This window comes from Oenanthe melanoleuca, chromosome 1, assembly GCF_029582105.1.
Source record: "Oenanthe melanoleuca isolate GR-GAL-2019-014 chromosome 1, OMel1.0, whole genome shotgun sequence".
In the NCBI taxonomy this organism is placed as follows: Eukaryota; Metazoa; Chordata; class Aves; order Passeriformes; family Muscicapidae; genus Oenanthe; species Oenanthe melanoleuca.
The window spans coordinates 65,113,524-65,129,392 of NC_079333.1; positions in this window are offsets into that span (position 1 = coordinate 65,113,524).

Sequence of the window (15,869 nt, forward strand, 5' to 3'; positions counted from 1 at the left end):
CATCCTTGCTTCACCTGGACTCTTCCCTCAACAGCTACTCCATCTCTCCTATCCCAATATCCTATTCCTGGGTCAACTTTCGTCCCTCCTGAAGAAGCTGAAACTCTTAGCACCCCTACAATCTTTATTACCCAACTTCTCTAAGCCAAATTGTTTTTTTAGAGGATTTAAGCCCTGTAAATCTTTACAACAATAGGGCAAAGGAACCCCAAAGCCTTGCTTTCCCTCCCGTTCCTTCCTCTCCCCATGCCAGTCTGTAGACAACAAGAACCTCAGCAGAACTCAGAGAGTGAGTGTTTTCTCCTTCACTCAGAATCGTGGTTTCAATTCTCAAGGTCTTTGCTGCAAGACTCTGCAGCAAACACTTGTTCTACTAGACTTCCACTGTGGTTGGACCTTTTGTTTTTGAAATGTTTATCTGCATGGCTCCCTGGCATCTGTGATGTTCCTGGCAATCTCCAACTGTTTTTATTTTCCTCCTTTTTCAAGGTAATATTCTGTTAGAATAGCAGACATTTTGGACACAGAGATTAGTCTCTTGACAAATTTTAAACTTCTGCTTCAACCTATGGTGGTTTTAGATCAGTGAAGACATCATCCAAATGGTGGGCTGTCACAAAGTATTTTTCTTTATGTTCATTTCCAGATCTAAATCACTGGGTGGCAACTGACACCAAGGAATTTAAAGAAAAGCTTGTTTATCTGTCAGCTTGATGCATCTGGCTGGCTGTGTGGTTATAATGGCATCACAGTGTCTTGGGGAACTACTGAATCACCTTGTAACAGAAGGTTGTCTAGTTCTCTGTCTGCAAAGTAATAAAGCAGTGTACAGAAGAAAATATTAGACAGCTATACTCCTTAGGCCAATTTGTCTCAAGGCGATGCTATAGTAAATCAGAAATAATTCCACAAACCTCTGCAGAGCTATTCTAGATTTATGTTTGCAGAGCTAAGAGCATAATCTAGTTATTTTAATCTCATTCTATCATTTTATATAGCCAGTGCTGAAATAGTGACTGTATGCAGAAGTTTCTGAAAAAATATCTATTGTAAAACAAAAGTTGTTTTCACAATGTTTTTAGCACCCAAACCTATAATACAATGGAATAGATATACTGGCCACCTTTTAACCCTTTGCTGGCTGTGTATGAGATATGTGTGAATTTTCTTCATGCACTTGATGTGTACCTTAGGCAGTGGTCTCCCTACTGATATATCTACCCTGCCACTGTGCACACTCTGTGCATTTTGTGCATTTTCAGAAGCAGCATTGCCTTTCTTTCTTTCTCTCTCTCTTTCTTTCTTTCTTTTCCTTCCTTTCTTTCTTTCTTTCTTTCTTTCTTTCTTTCTTTCTTTCTTTCTTTCTTTCTTCCTTTCTTTCTTTCTTTCTTTCTTTCTTTCTTTCTTTCTTTCTTTCTTTCTTTCTTTCTTTCTTTCTTTCTTTCTTTCTCTCTTTCTCTTTCTCTCTTTCTCTCTTTCTTTCTTTCTTTCTTTCTTTCTTTCTTTCTTTCTTTCTTTCTTTCTTTCTTTCTTTCTTTCTTTCTTTTCTTCCTTTCTTTCTCTTTCCCTCCCTCTGGGTCTTCCATCAGAAGAAAAAGTTAGTATGAAAAGTATAGTCTTTTCCAGTTCCTTCCCACTTGGGCATGAGCTCAGTTCTTCTGGCCTTTCCAGAGAGCCAAGGTACTCCACAGGACCTCTTCCAAAAGTCACATAATATAGCCATGGTCCTTGGGAATCTGTTAGAAAAGTCTAACCTTTGCCCTAATATAACAAATTTCAGAAGGAAAAACAACTTCTAAATGTTACCTGAGATTATTATTGATTTTATCTAAACCTAAACACAAAAATTTGAAATTTGTTTCAGAACAGTGTATAGTGTGGTAGCAGAAAAAAAAAACCAAACAACCTGTTTTCTAGTTCAGGATCATTGCACTGCAACCATAACAAGCTAACTTTAGTGCATGCCTTCATACCCACTAAGGCAGCAGTCCTAATGGCTGTCACTGCCATATATGCATCAGAGCCACTGAGATGTTTTATTTTGAGATAGCAAAAAACTCAATTATTTTTCTATCAAGATTTAGCTGATTTTTTTAAAAAAAATAACTACTGTAGGTGAAGATAATTTAGACTGAACATTGACAGGCAGAAGATAATTGTATGTCTGTGGCTGAGTGGGTGATCATCTGAAAGTGAACTTTTGAACTCATAAGCAAGCATGAGCTATGAGTGTGCAGCCTGCTAGCTGCAAATGGTATGGGTTGACTAAATTTTGATAACACTGGGACTAAATATCCGTGGCATATCCTGATTCCTCCAATTAATAAAAGATGTAAGACAGAACCAACCAATTAGGAGCTGATTATGCATTTCCTTCTGCACATTAACTATTTGGATGGGCAAATCTGGGGGCTGCAAAAGAAGGTGGTGAAGATCACAACTGGAGAAAAGATCCTGGAAGTTGCAAAAGACCCTGGAGATCAGATCACTGCCTGGTGACAAGTGCTGGGGACAGCAGACAGCCTGGCTGTTGGCCAGAGCCTCTCATGTCTGAGGCTGGTACCTGGGAGCAGTGGCACAGCATCACCTGACTGGGATTTCTGCTGTCCTTCCCTGGCCCTGAGCAGAGGGACACTGAGACCTGGGAAACGCGGTGCTGGTCAGAAGGGAGAGGATGAGTGTGTGAGGAAATCAAGCAGAGCAAAAGCTTAAATCTCAGGGGTTCCTAAATAACCCCCAATATCCAGACCCACCATGCGTTGTTTGCTCCGTGCCACCTGCGACAATTTAAGACGTAATTTGTACAAGTGCATAATTCAATCACCACCAGCCTGCATTCCCATGCATGCAAAACACAGTAGATGTATTCACAACAGAAAACCATGCTACTTGTGCAGTGATCAATGACTCACCAGCAGTGTAGTCCTCTAAATTTAGTTCTGTGCCCTATTGAGGAGTTACTCTGACAATTTGCCATGGTGATGCCACTCTTATGAGCTCATTATCACTGTGTTTGTCTTTTACTGCTGCTGGAAAATAGGCACAAATATGCTACCATTGTCACCTCTTTTTCTTTCAAATTCTAACTTATTGCATAGAAAGAATGGAAGGAGAGAAACTGAACAAAGATCACCTAATCTTGTTAAACATGGCAAGAAATCACATTTGTGTCAGAGTGGAGCAACAAAAAAAAAGATTCATCCCAATACCAACTCCTGTAAATCCACTGGTGAATTATTTTCAAACGTGGTAAATCAAATTTAATGCCAATATGTCTGTACGTGAAAGATCAGCCTCACTGAGAAAACAAGAAAATTGAACAGACTTATGTGAGCTGTATTTGAAGTGAGTCTTGTTTATAATGAAGTCATCCTTGTTTGCTTGTGGTTTTTTAGATATTTTTAAGAAAGGAACAGAAAACACAAGTTATTAATAAATATTTTCATGTAATTAGTCTGTGGAAGTAGAAATTTCTGTAGAAATACTGGAAGCTCATTTAAATGCTCAAAGAGGCATTTGAAAAAAACTGGGCAAAACACCACAGAAAAACCTGCATAATGTTAGCCACGTTGGCAAGTAACTGAAAATGGCTGATGCCCTTTTTCAGATTTTTATCATAAAGCATGGGCTGCCATTAAACTAGAGCCTGTTTGCTCATCAGGGAGGGACAAATATCCACTAATACCGGTAGTGCTTATTGAATTTCCTTCTGCAAGTATGACATGATGCAGCCAGCACAGGAGATGCTAAAAAAAGCAAAGACAAGAGAGGTCAAAACACTGAACCAACGTCAAATATCATTTCCGCACCTCATCTACTCTATGAACAAACTGTTACTGCTTTTCTTTAAATCAGTACCTACCCACTGGCTGTTATAATTTCTCTATCAGCTCCTGGCCAGGCACACAGTTTATTCCGTCAAGATAATCTGGGTGTCCTCAGGCTGACTCAACGCTTTCAGCTGTCTGAATCCAGGGGTGAAACACACAATCTGTATGGATTGTAAAGCCATTTTCTGCTTCAGTTCTAGCCTTCTCCTTTTAACTTCCCTTTTCTGGTTTTCCTATACGTAAATCTTGTGTAGTTATTTCAGGATTAGTTCTCCTCGGTTCAAGCAACTTGACAGAATTGAGTACTTACACATTTGTCCTTCTGCCCTGTTGCTTGAAAATTTGTCTTGAACAACATCCTTTAGCAGTTTTTATTCTTCCTGACTTCTTAGCTAACGTTATGTCATGCTCATTTTTTTTAACAAGAGGTACTTAAATATTCTAGACATTTTGTGGTTTAACTAAATAAAATAAGCCTGCACAGCTTAGGGATTCAGCCTGCACCACTGGCCTCATCTTTTTCTTTTCCACACAAATCAGCTTATTTCTTTCTAAGTACTCCCAAAAGCTTATTTTAAATATACTAAAGTATTCACAGTTTATAAAATACATCTCTTTGGATGAGTGTATGGACAAAGAAAAAAACATTGTTCTTCATAGGAGTAAAGTCTGAAATTGTGGATGGTGGTATTATACAATCACAGGGTAAGACCCTTTCTTAAAGAAGGCAAAAATATTTCAGATGAAAGGAATTTCATAAAAGAAAATAAAATCCATAGGTGGGCCAGTTTTGTGAAATCCAGAAGACTGGACTCAAGGGCACTAGAGTGTTTAGGGCTTTTCTCCCTCCTTTTCAGAAAACTCTTCTAGTGACAACCCCGATGGCAAGAAATTAAACCTGTTGGAGCATGACGAAGCAAGTCAGGAAATGTGATTAAGGATAGACACATCATGGAATTTATAAAATATCAGGATTATTATAGGTATGCCAGGGAAGAGGGTTGAGAGGGAAGCATTAACCATATCAGACAACATTCAAGGGCTGAATTTCTCTGTGGAGGGCTAGAAAGGATAGGAAGGGAAGACAGATAACAGCAACACGCTGGATCCATCAAATGGTTCACTTGGAGACCATAGTCCTTTGGAAAAGAGAGATGGATCCTGACACAAGTTCAGCAAGACCCAGGGAACACATAGCCATGAGGAATAGTATTAAACTTAGTTATTTCCAGGATTTAGTATAGTCTGGGACTGCTGTTTTTTTTTTTACTATCTGCAAACAGCTTTTCTGTATTCAATTTCTAAGATGCAATTTTCTGGCAGCTGCCAGTTTATTAGATTTCTGGCATGTATGGTTGTTAAAATGTATAAATAATTTGGGCCTGCTAACCTGCCATTCATGCTGGGGTCAGTTTTCATTTTGTGTCAAGGTATCTGCAATTATTGGTGCACTTTTTTTTTCTGGTAGGTTTCCAGCCACCAGTTAGTTGGTGAGCAGAAAATGATAGCTTTTACTCTGTAAAGAATTATAAGCAGAAGTACACAGAGATTAGCTCTAGGATGTCTATTACATTACCAACATTCTCGGAGTGAGCTATGACAACAAGGATGTCTCATTTGGAAAACAATCCAGGATAAAGGAATAGAAAGGAATGTGTTGACATGTAATGTCATGACATTTCTGAGGAATTTGAGCTTTCAATTAGTGAGGCTAGAGCTATTTAAAGCAACCTGCTATAATTTTGCTTTTTGGTTTGGTTTCCTTGTCTTGGTGGGCAGGCCATCCAACTCATCACCTCCTTAGTTGTTGCTGATATATTGATTTTTGGAATGGCTTAAAGCTCATTAAATTTTTTTCCTTAAAAGCAGGGAATCATGTAGAGACCACAACCATCCCTCAGTGGCTTAGTCTTTCGAAGGGGACGGTTACTGGGTGCACTGTGATGCAGACAGCCTCCTCTGTAATCACATAAAAATCCCAGATATAGGGGTTTACATAGTGCCTATCATCTCATGGCTGAGGCTGGTGATTACTACTGGAAGGCAGGATTACTACTTGCTAGTCAGCTGCCATATGTGACGAAGATCTAGAAGGAAAAATCCTATTTGTGGTGTCTGACTCCTTTTTTGACTCCAGGAATTTATTTGCTAGTGCATACTGCCTTTTAAAAATTCCTGATGTAACTCATTTCAGCAAACCTCAGGAATCAGTGCATAAACAGGCATAGACAGGTAAATATAGTTAATTTTCCATGAGAACCCCAGGACAGTGAGGATGTATAGGTGGAGCAGATATTGAGTAGGTCTGAATGCATACAGAAAAGTAAAAGCCTCCATTTAAAATCTCTTCTAGTATCTCAGATGAGTTTGAGAGTGCAAAGGAATGAAGGCTATCATACTATTCTTAGACTCCATATATACATATAGTATTTTTTAGACTGCAAATTACTTATTGGGCAACTTAACAAAAGAAACTTATGACCCTCATAGATGCAATGTTAGAATGCATAAATTGTTTACATCTTACTTTATCTTTTACCTTATGTGATAGTTTTGTTTCTCATTTCTGCTGCTAAATCTGACCCTGAAGTTAGAAGTGATATGTGTAGCTGTGTTGATCAGAGCATATTCCTGGGGTCCTGTGCTCATAACATGCAGCAGGATGCCAAGGATGTCTTCCTTTTAGCACCAAGCTGTTGGGCTGTTCAGTACATTATTTGGGTGTAATCTGAAGGAAGCAGGTGTGTGAAAGAAATGTATTAAAAAAAGGCCTTTAATTGTAGTTTTTTGTTTTGTATCACAGAATGTGAGGATGGAAACAGTTTGTACTAGCAAAATAGTGTTAGATTGTCCCAAGAGTTGCTGGACATCTGCATTCAGCATGAGCACCAGGACCTGATTTCCTATGGTGATCCCAGGAGCATCTCAGTGATGCACCAAACATGTGACTCTGCTCCAAAAAAGACTGAGGACTGAGCCTTGTATGTCATGGCTGAGTTGAAAAGTCAAAGTTTCCATTGTGTCTCTTGGGAAAAAGAAAAAAAGAAAAAAAAGGAAAAAAAGAAAAAAAAAGAAAAAAAAAAAGAAAAAAAAAAAAAAAAAAAAAGAAAAAAAAAAGGAAAAAAAAAAAAAAAGCAAAATATGGACTTGGAAACTTTGACCAGCATTTTTTAATTGGGCTTTTGGGCTTTGCTTGCCCACACAGGACCACTGATGGCCAGCTACCATAGCACACATCCTTGCTGTTGCCCCATTCTTAACTGATTCTTTTGCTGCTCAGGTGTCCTTTCTTCCCATTTCCCTATTCCTAGGCTGAATGGAAGATTCAGCAAGCAAACAAACCTTTTAGTTACAGTAACAATAACTGGGGAAAAAAAAAAAAAAAAAAAAAAAAAAGCACTAGAGTTGGAACCAGTAAAATGTATACAAATATATACACATTGTGAATCAATGAATTAATTCTTTAGAGTCTACAGAGTCAATTTTCTTCAGGTTTCACTTTACAGAACAGGCAGCAAAATGGTGTCAAGTGTGACCTCATTTCTCTTTCTTAATATCACACCATGTTACCAACAACTGTGAATAGATGTGGAGGAGATGAACTCTTATTTTATCAGAAGCACATATAAAAACCTCTAACCACCTGCCCCCCAGCAAATAGTTACACTACATGAAATGCCAGCAAAACTTAAAACAGCGGGAGCAAGTGAACACTTCCATCAAAATGTTCTGCAGTGAAACAGCTGGTGATGATAAAAGGTAAATTGCCAGGCCTACGCAAATAGTTTCTGTCTATCTGTAGATTTTTCACACTGGCTCCATTGATTTTGAGTCTGGGGCACTAGTAAATCACAAAAAATCAATTGTGGCAATCTGTGCAAAATGAAGTTGCTTTGAATAAACAGCTCTATGTTGGTATAAATGCATCCACATTGCATATTTGGATTAAATGAGCACCATTTCTCAGAAAGTATGTGAAATAAGAACACTAATATAGAAAATTTTTCAATGTGAATTTCAAAACTGTGGATGGAAAAAGCCTTAAAGCTCTCACATAGTTCTGTGGCAAGTTGTAAAGTCTATGTGTCAAAGTGGTAGCATTTGCAGGTTCTTCTTGCATGTGAACTCTCAGCCCCAGCACAATCTGTCCTATGACTTTTGGCAGCTGTGTGGGCTAGGAGCAGGAAAGATCAATTTCCAGCTGAAGGAGGCACTTGCTCAGTGGACACATCCTGCAAACAGAGTAGTGAAGAAAAAGTTTTGCTTATTCTGCCAGTCCTACAGGGAAAATTAATGCTTGCCATTTGTTCTGTGCTTTCCTCCATGATGCACAGCAAGACCAGCCACCCAAGCTCCAGCAGAAGGTCAGCAGGGTCCCTGCAGGAGGACTGTGACTTTGCCCTGCTAAGTCCTCTCAGCACTATCTGTCCAGCTCTCAGAGCTTCTGCCTAAAAGTCATAGGTTGAAAGTGACACAGGGCCCCCATCAGCATCTTGAAGGCAGTGCTGGGCATCTAGAGCTGGTATCTCCAACTCCTGAGCTTGTGAAGGCACTATAGCTGGCATTTGTATATCAGGGCTGCTGTTAGGAGCTGCTTCCAGCTGGGCTTTGGGGTGGGTTTGCCACACAAACATGCACAGACACATGCTCATTTACACACACAGAGTGTTCTCAGCCCCTAACCCATCCTCAGCCTCTTGGCACCACCCTGGGAGACTGCAAACCATGGGTACTGGAGAAGAGAGAGGGGCTCAGCCCCCAGCTGGGAGACAGCAACATGAAGGCTAAGGGAAACAGGGAGATGTTACAAGAATGAACAAGAGACTAACTTGTGAGATGTTTGCCCTTTCTTTAGCTACTGAGTACTACTGCTGGCAGGCATCACTTTTTCTGCACAGCAGGAATGTATCCTTCCCTTTTCTCACCATATCAGCTCATCCTTCCTTCCTCCTGATATTAGACCAGGTGAAAAAGATGATCTGTTTTAAGTCACCAGTTACAAATGAATCTACAAATGCAGAATAGAGACACAAAATGCAACAGCAGGAGGGAAGAGAAAAAGAAAACCTGTACAAAGAAAGTTTGTGCTGAATGATAGCATGCAAAACCAAAATAAAAGAATCATCATTGCAATGGCACAGGAAATAAAAAGCAATAATTGAATTTAGAAACTTTTTAGTAGATCACACTCCTGTTTATAAACACTGCTGGCCAGAGCTGTGCAAGTCTGCAGCCAGAATTAGGTTATGCCCCTGCAGGAGGATGTCTGATTGCAGCACAGAAACAGACACACACCAGCTGCACCATTTCACTGTGTTTTCATACTTTTTAGGCATCATCACAACCTGCCCAGACTGCCAGAGACCCTGAATTACATGAAGACTGGCGTCCCAGCTATTGCATGGCATGGTAGCCAACACAGCAAAACTAGTCTGGGTTCCTCAGCACAGAAGTCTGACATCTTATCTATAGAGCTTTATGCCTTTAGAGTGTTGAGGGTGTGACCTCATGTTCACAATGTAAGCAAGAGCCATTGTCTCACATGCATTAGGATTTTCCCTATATTCAGATGCAGTTTAATCCCACTGAAAGGAACAAGAGCCAAACCACACAGACTTTTCCATTGACAAAAGGCTTTTTATGAAAAATCATTTGAACTAGAAGTATTTTCCTTTGGACAAAAATTATCTAAATGGCTAACTTGCTGTCACTTTGTTTGTCTAGGAGAATGACATTGGCCCAGGAAGGCAAATAAGTGCTTGGGAACAGAGTACAAAAATATCTCAGAGAAGCACTGGCTGAGTTTAGCTGCTGATGTAAAAGCTTGTGAGACTGTTGAGCCCAGCTGAGCTCTAGTTCCTTATGAAGCTGTAAATCTGGACTAATATCTTTAGTGACTGAAGCTGGTTCACCACACTGTGCAACTCGTCCCTTATTTAATATGAGTGCAATAGCTTTAATTTATCCCAGATGCCATCAAATGGTGGGACCAGCACTTTTGCTACTTTGGTATGAAGTGCACTAACAGTGTCATTAGAGGAAGCAAATCAGCATGGTATTGCTCTTCTAGAAGATGGTTTCCTTCTGTTGCAGCCTCTAGAAAAACACTGTATAAACCTGCATTCCAGGTGCTCTGGCTTACAGCCTTCTCACTTGGAAGGTGTTTTGAAGTCCTCTTCTGTTCAGTAGGAGGGCATTTTCTACAATGACTCACATACTTCACCAGTTCTTTTGGCAAAAGTTGCTTCTGACAAAGCTCTTGGTGAATGATGACTTAATGAAATGCAGTCTGAATTCTTGAAATTTCCCCATTGGCTCATAAACACTATTTGACTGGATAGGAATGTGTTTGGGATGGCTCAGGACAGCAAAAAGATGCTTCTGAACCTCCATGCACCAGCAGTGTAAAGAAATTATTTGATTGTGTCATCAAGTCTTGAGATTTTATAAAGGTTTGAGTGAAGATAGGATAGCTGGTTTTGAATAGGTATTTGTGGTCAATTTGCATTTGAGACACTTTTTCAAAAGCACATGTAATCATTTGGGTCCAGCAGATGTAAATAAGCCTGATGCAAAAATAGCCAAAGGAAAAACAATGAATGGAGGAAGATGCTGCTTACCATCTGATAGACAACCACTATCAGAGACCATGGCAGACAAAATTCTTTACTTGGCCACATCTTAAATTCCTCTCAAATGCAGCTAAGTCCTCCATTTTTCAAGCCTTCCATTTCTTCCATGTTTTGCTTCATTCCACATCTAGGCAGTGCTACCAACCAAATGTGGATAACCTAAGATTTCATTTTGGAAAGCAAATGTCACTTCCAGCTCTTCTTGGAGTTCTTAATGTCTAAACATGTACAGGGATATTGACTTAGGAAAAGCCCCTTTTTACATGTGCCCATGCTTGGGAACACATGTAAACCATTCCTACCTTCCAAGCAAAATAACAGAAACCATTGGAACAGTTATAAATTCCTGCACTATCACAGGACTGTATGGTGAGTTTCACTTCCTTGAAACCCTTTTCCAAAAATAGGGGACTCAAATGAACAGGAACCAGAGACCAAGTCCCACAAACAGGTTTCTATTTTCAGTTAAAAGCTAGATGAACTAGAACAACATATCCCAGTACAAAAGAGACCTCCCTCCAGTTTCTACATTATCTGCAAAGCCTTTGGCTAAGGGAGTGTCCCACATTTTACACTAAGGTCTGGATTGTGCCATGCCACTTTAGATCTACAGTGCTGCTGCCCTCTGAGTCCCCTGCCCTGCAGCACAGCAGGAATTCCTTCAGCTGCAGTCATCCTTCAGGCCCCAGTCTGATCCCACAGCCATGTACATCAAGACCTGGCCTTGTAAAGGAAGCTCCAGGGGATCTGACTTTTAATACATCAGGATTTGAAATGGAGGCATTTTACAGAGATTAACAGGAAGTTCTTATTTGGATTACAGAATGGCTTAGTGGTGCACAGTGTAAATCTAATTCAAAACTTCCTAAAACATCCTGAGCACAGTTTCTTTTAGATAACTTCTCTTGGAAGTGGTTTTTTGCTGCAACACCCATAAATTTCAAAAAGCAGACAAGATTATATTGGGCCTGGTTCAATTTTCTGAAACAAGATGCTGCTGCTACAGTGAGCAAGAACTTGCAGACACTGGATGTATTTTCCCTTTTCATCAGGACAGAGCTGGGCTCTGAGGATATTGTAACCTCATCAGTGTGCAGATTGCAGATACTTGCCTCATTCCAGACTGGGAGGCAGCTGGAAGTCGACATTTATTGGTGCAGGAGTGGCATCACAGTGACACAGCTGTATTGCTTTTGAGACCCATGACTTTCTTCATCAGGCTGTTGCTGGCTCTTGTCGCTATTAGGTTTTAGCTTTATAAGAAAGGACACTCCTGTGCTTTGGTCCTTGAGTGGCCTGCCAAAGAACATGTATTTTACAAGACTTGAAGGAAGAACTTGGTAGCATTTCCTGACATGCAGATTACTAAACCAAGCTTGAATGGGATTGAAAGGACTCAGAAGCACATGGAGTTTTTGTGTGTGCTCTAGCAAGAGAGTTCAGGCAGTGTTGGACATTGGGGCCACATTAACTGCACAGTGTGCAGAGTGCAGAAAAACATTGCAGCACGGGGCATTCTTGTATCTCAGTTTTCAGTTTACAGCCATCTGCAACTGAAACGAGATTCAGAAAAGAGGCCTTAGACTATTTAGAAATTTTCTACTCTGTTTTCCATTCCTTCTGCTTTGGCAAGGAAATATTTCTTCCATATTCAGCACAATAATGTCTTTCTTTTAGATACATTCTGCTTCTCCCCATCCTGCAATCCTCCACCTCCTCCCCCCATCTCCAAAAAAAAAAAAAAAAAACAAAATGAAAATACTTTATTTTAACAAAGTAAGCAATATTCACATATCAAAACAAACTGTGTAATTGGTTTATGAAATAGGTTATTTGGCAAAATAGACTGCAATTGCTAGAGATGGGATTTAGTGGTGAAAAAGAAGCCCTATTCAATTTGTGTTTTTAAGGTTTTCATACATTTCAGCTGCCAAAAATCTGCTCTGCAGACAGAGATATTACTTTGATCTTTATTCATTGGGAGTTTACACTGGTGTTTTAACATAAAACCTGTTCAAGGAATATCTAGAAACAGACATTTTTTCATTCTATAGAGCTGATATGTGAGAGGAACTGAAACTTTCTGGCAAGTGAAAAGAAGTGGAAAGAAGTGAAAAGAGGTGAAAAGAGGTGAAAATAAGTGTCTATTTCATAAAGAACAGGAAGTCAGATTTATTTTCCTCTTATACCAACATATATTGACATTGATTCTATTGCAGGTAAAAAAGTGAAATATCCACAAAGGACATGTAGGCATGACCCTCCATTCAGGTTGAATGAAACCCCAGCAAAGGCCATGCTGTGGCACAGCATTTTAGAAGAGTGGTAAAAGGTGTCTTGGCATCATCTCAAAAGGCTGAAGGAGATAGATTATTAGATCACAATGGTTTTGTGGTTTATTTTTTAATATGGCATTATTGTATCACCTCTGCTTATTATTTTTCTCTACCATTTATCCTATTAGATTTTCCCACAGATGAAGGGAGCAATCATAGAGGCCAGCTGTGGCCAAGGAATGCTCTTCTCATCTATGGAAGCAATGAAGAGCAAGGTCAGCTGCACATGGAGGGTGAGGTAGAGAGGAGAAATGGGCAAACACCACTGTCAGGGCTTCTTTTAGCCTGGGTCTTCATCATGGATGGAGAGAAGGCAAAGTCTGGTGAGCAAGGGTTGGTCTTTGGGCTCTAGTAACAGAAGAGGAGAATTCAGAAGGAAACTTACAGAATAGGAGGTTTGGATAAGAAAGAGAAGTAAGTGGGCTCCAAAAGGGCAACATGAGCAACTTCCCACAAAAGAAGATTGAGTTAGGTGGAGGAGAGGCTAAGAGGTGAATCTCTTATCTTGAGTTTGTCAGCTCTGACAGTGACCCATATGTTCCATGCTGTGTCATTTTGAACTCAAGCCAATGTCTAAATTGCACAACAGAAGCACAAGTAATAATTGCTGCACCATCAGTGGAAGAAAAGGTTGGAGGACATTTCAAAGACCCCCCACATATTTCACAAGATTTTTGGAAGGTAATTTCCATACTGGCATCTGGGACAGAACATTTACAATGTATTACTTGAATTACCTGGTATAGAACACCAATTGTTTAGCTCTTTCTGATGGAAGAAAATGGATTGATTTCTTCTTCATGCCACTGTTTGCCAAATTGGGTTTAATAAATCAGATCCCAGAGAGAGTCTATGATGTGTTTTTAAACAAACATAGTGAAGTGTAGGTTAACTTCAGTGATCATTTATGTTATGTTTATTGAGGGTGACAATAGATTAGATAATTACAGCCAAGCACTTCCTCATTTCACCAGAATTGTTTGCATTAAATTTGGGGTTTATTAAAAGGCATTATTCAGGGGAAATATTAAATCCCATTCCTTAAAGTTTGGATTTTGCTATAATTTTTTACTTTTTAAGACTAGCTATAGCGAAGAATCTTCATTTAAGCCTCTTGCAGTGTTCACTTTTAAAATTTTATTCTGCTCTGTATGTGGGAGCAGAGATGGTAATGAATAAAAGGTGTGTGTGGGGTAATGTTGGGAGGGGATGGTGAGCAGAAGTCACATGAGTAGTAAAATAAGAAGAAACTTAATAATACCTAGCAACCTAACTGGAAAAAAATTGTGCATGGCAACAGAAGGGAAGGACTTAGCTGCAAAGAGAACACTTGTTAGGAAAAGCAGACAAAGAGAAAGAAAACTCATAATCTAAGAAGCCTCAGAAATGTGGAAGGAGTGAGAACAAATAGTTTAGGAACTTGGAAAAGGAAGCCAGCTGAAACTTGTCCTGCACGAAAACAGCAAAGAGCTTTACCACATTGCATAGCTATCAGTAAGGATGTGCATTGGCTTTCTATGATCCAAAACAGGAGATGAAACAAATGTGTGGTCAACCTTGCCATTATACCCTGACTTTCAAAAGGAAAATGGAACTCAAATATTTCTGTTACAAAAACAAGAGGCCCATTACCTGAGTTAGAAGAAAATATTAATTTATGTTCCTCACAGAACAAGACCTACCTTGCCCTACCAAGGACCCCAGGTTTCTGAGAATGTGGGCAAAATTCAGCTAGGTAACAGCAGCAATGCACTATCACAAAGTGGAGATTTAGATTAGCTGGTAGCAGAGGAGCATCAGCAAATTCATCCTGCCAATTAGGTGCCTCTGTGGGGCAGCTTAGCTGGGGGTTTAACTTGCTGTCAGCATCATGTTGCTGGAAGCAGAACAAGGTACTGACCATCACAGCACAAGAGGGGATATTTGCCCTCAGTCCCATTTAGAGCAATGGGACTGAAAACCTGTTTGAAAGGAGAACTTCTTTGATAGCCTCACTGATGGGAATAGTTATATGCAGATGAATTTTTAGCTATGCTAATCTTGGCAGCAAATGCCATGCAATCTTAAACCTTTTCAAAATTCTGCTCATTGCAGCAAAGGTAAGGGAGGTTAGCATGAGAGAATTGAAAATAAAACATCACAAAATGAAAAAGAAATTTATACTGCTCTGGGACTTCAACTGAGAAGCTTTAATCATAATCACAATCATAATCATATGGCTATTGCACCATGGGACTATGGGGCAGAGCCAAGATTGTTTCAGTGACCTAATTATATGCATGTGGAGTTTCTCTGTCATTTGGGATAACTGAAACAGTGATGATGTACCAGACAGTCAAATATCATGTGTTAATTTGGACATCTTGACTTTTTGGAAATCCTTTTTTTTTTTTTTTTTTTTTTTAATTTAGCTGTGGCAACAGCTTTTAAAGTAGAAAATAATCTTGAAATATTCCTCAGAAACCACAGTTATTTCTTCATTTCCTCAGGAAAGTTGAAACTTCAATATCCTGAAGATTTTGAATGACGCTTTTAAATGCAGGACTGAGAAAGATGTTAGACCTGGGGCATAAGTAAGAGATTAGTAGTTTATATTAGCTCCAGATTAGTTAGCAATGTATGAAATTGAAACTCCACTCCCCTCTAGCTGCTGGAAGGGAAAAGGAGCTTGCTGGCTTTTTTCCCAATTTCAGAAAACTTCTTTAAAAAGAAAAAAATAAAAAAGACTAACTTTTTATAGTCTGCCCCAACTTTGAAGTGGTTTTTATTTACAGCTTCACTGCTGTCTTGAGTTTATAACCTACCCATATGACCTCAGTCTCAGGTCCCTTCTTTGCCATTATTTCATATGGACTTTGGATGACTAGCATGGTGCCCAGCAGTCTCTGTCTTGTCTGGTTTACTGCAGCTGGGTCTCTGCTCACTAAGTGTTGTCTGAGCTGTTTGTAAACACCAACTATTTGCTGAAACAGAGTACAGGAAGCAGAGGCTTGATTTTCTGACCTACTTCTGCTGTCTCTGCTCTCTGCAGAGCAGCAGTGCTGTGCATAGGTAACCTCTGCTCCTGAGTG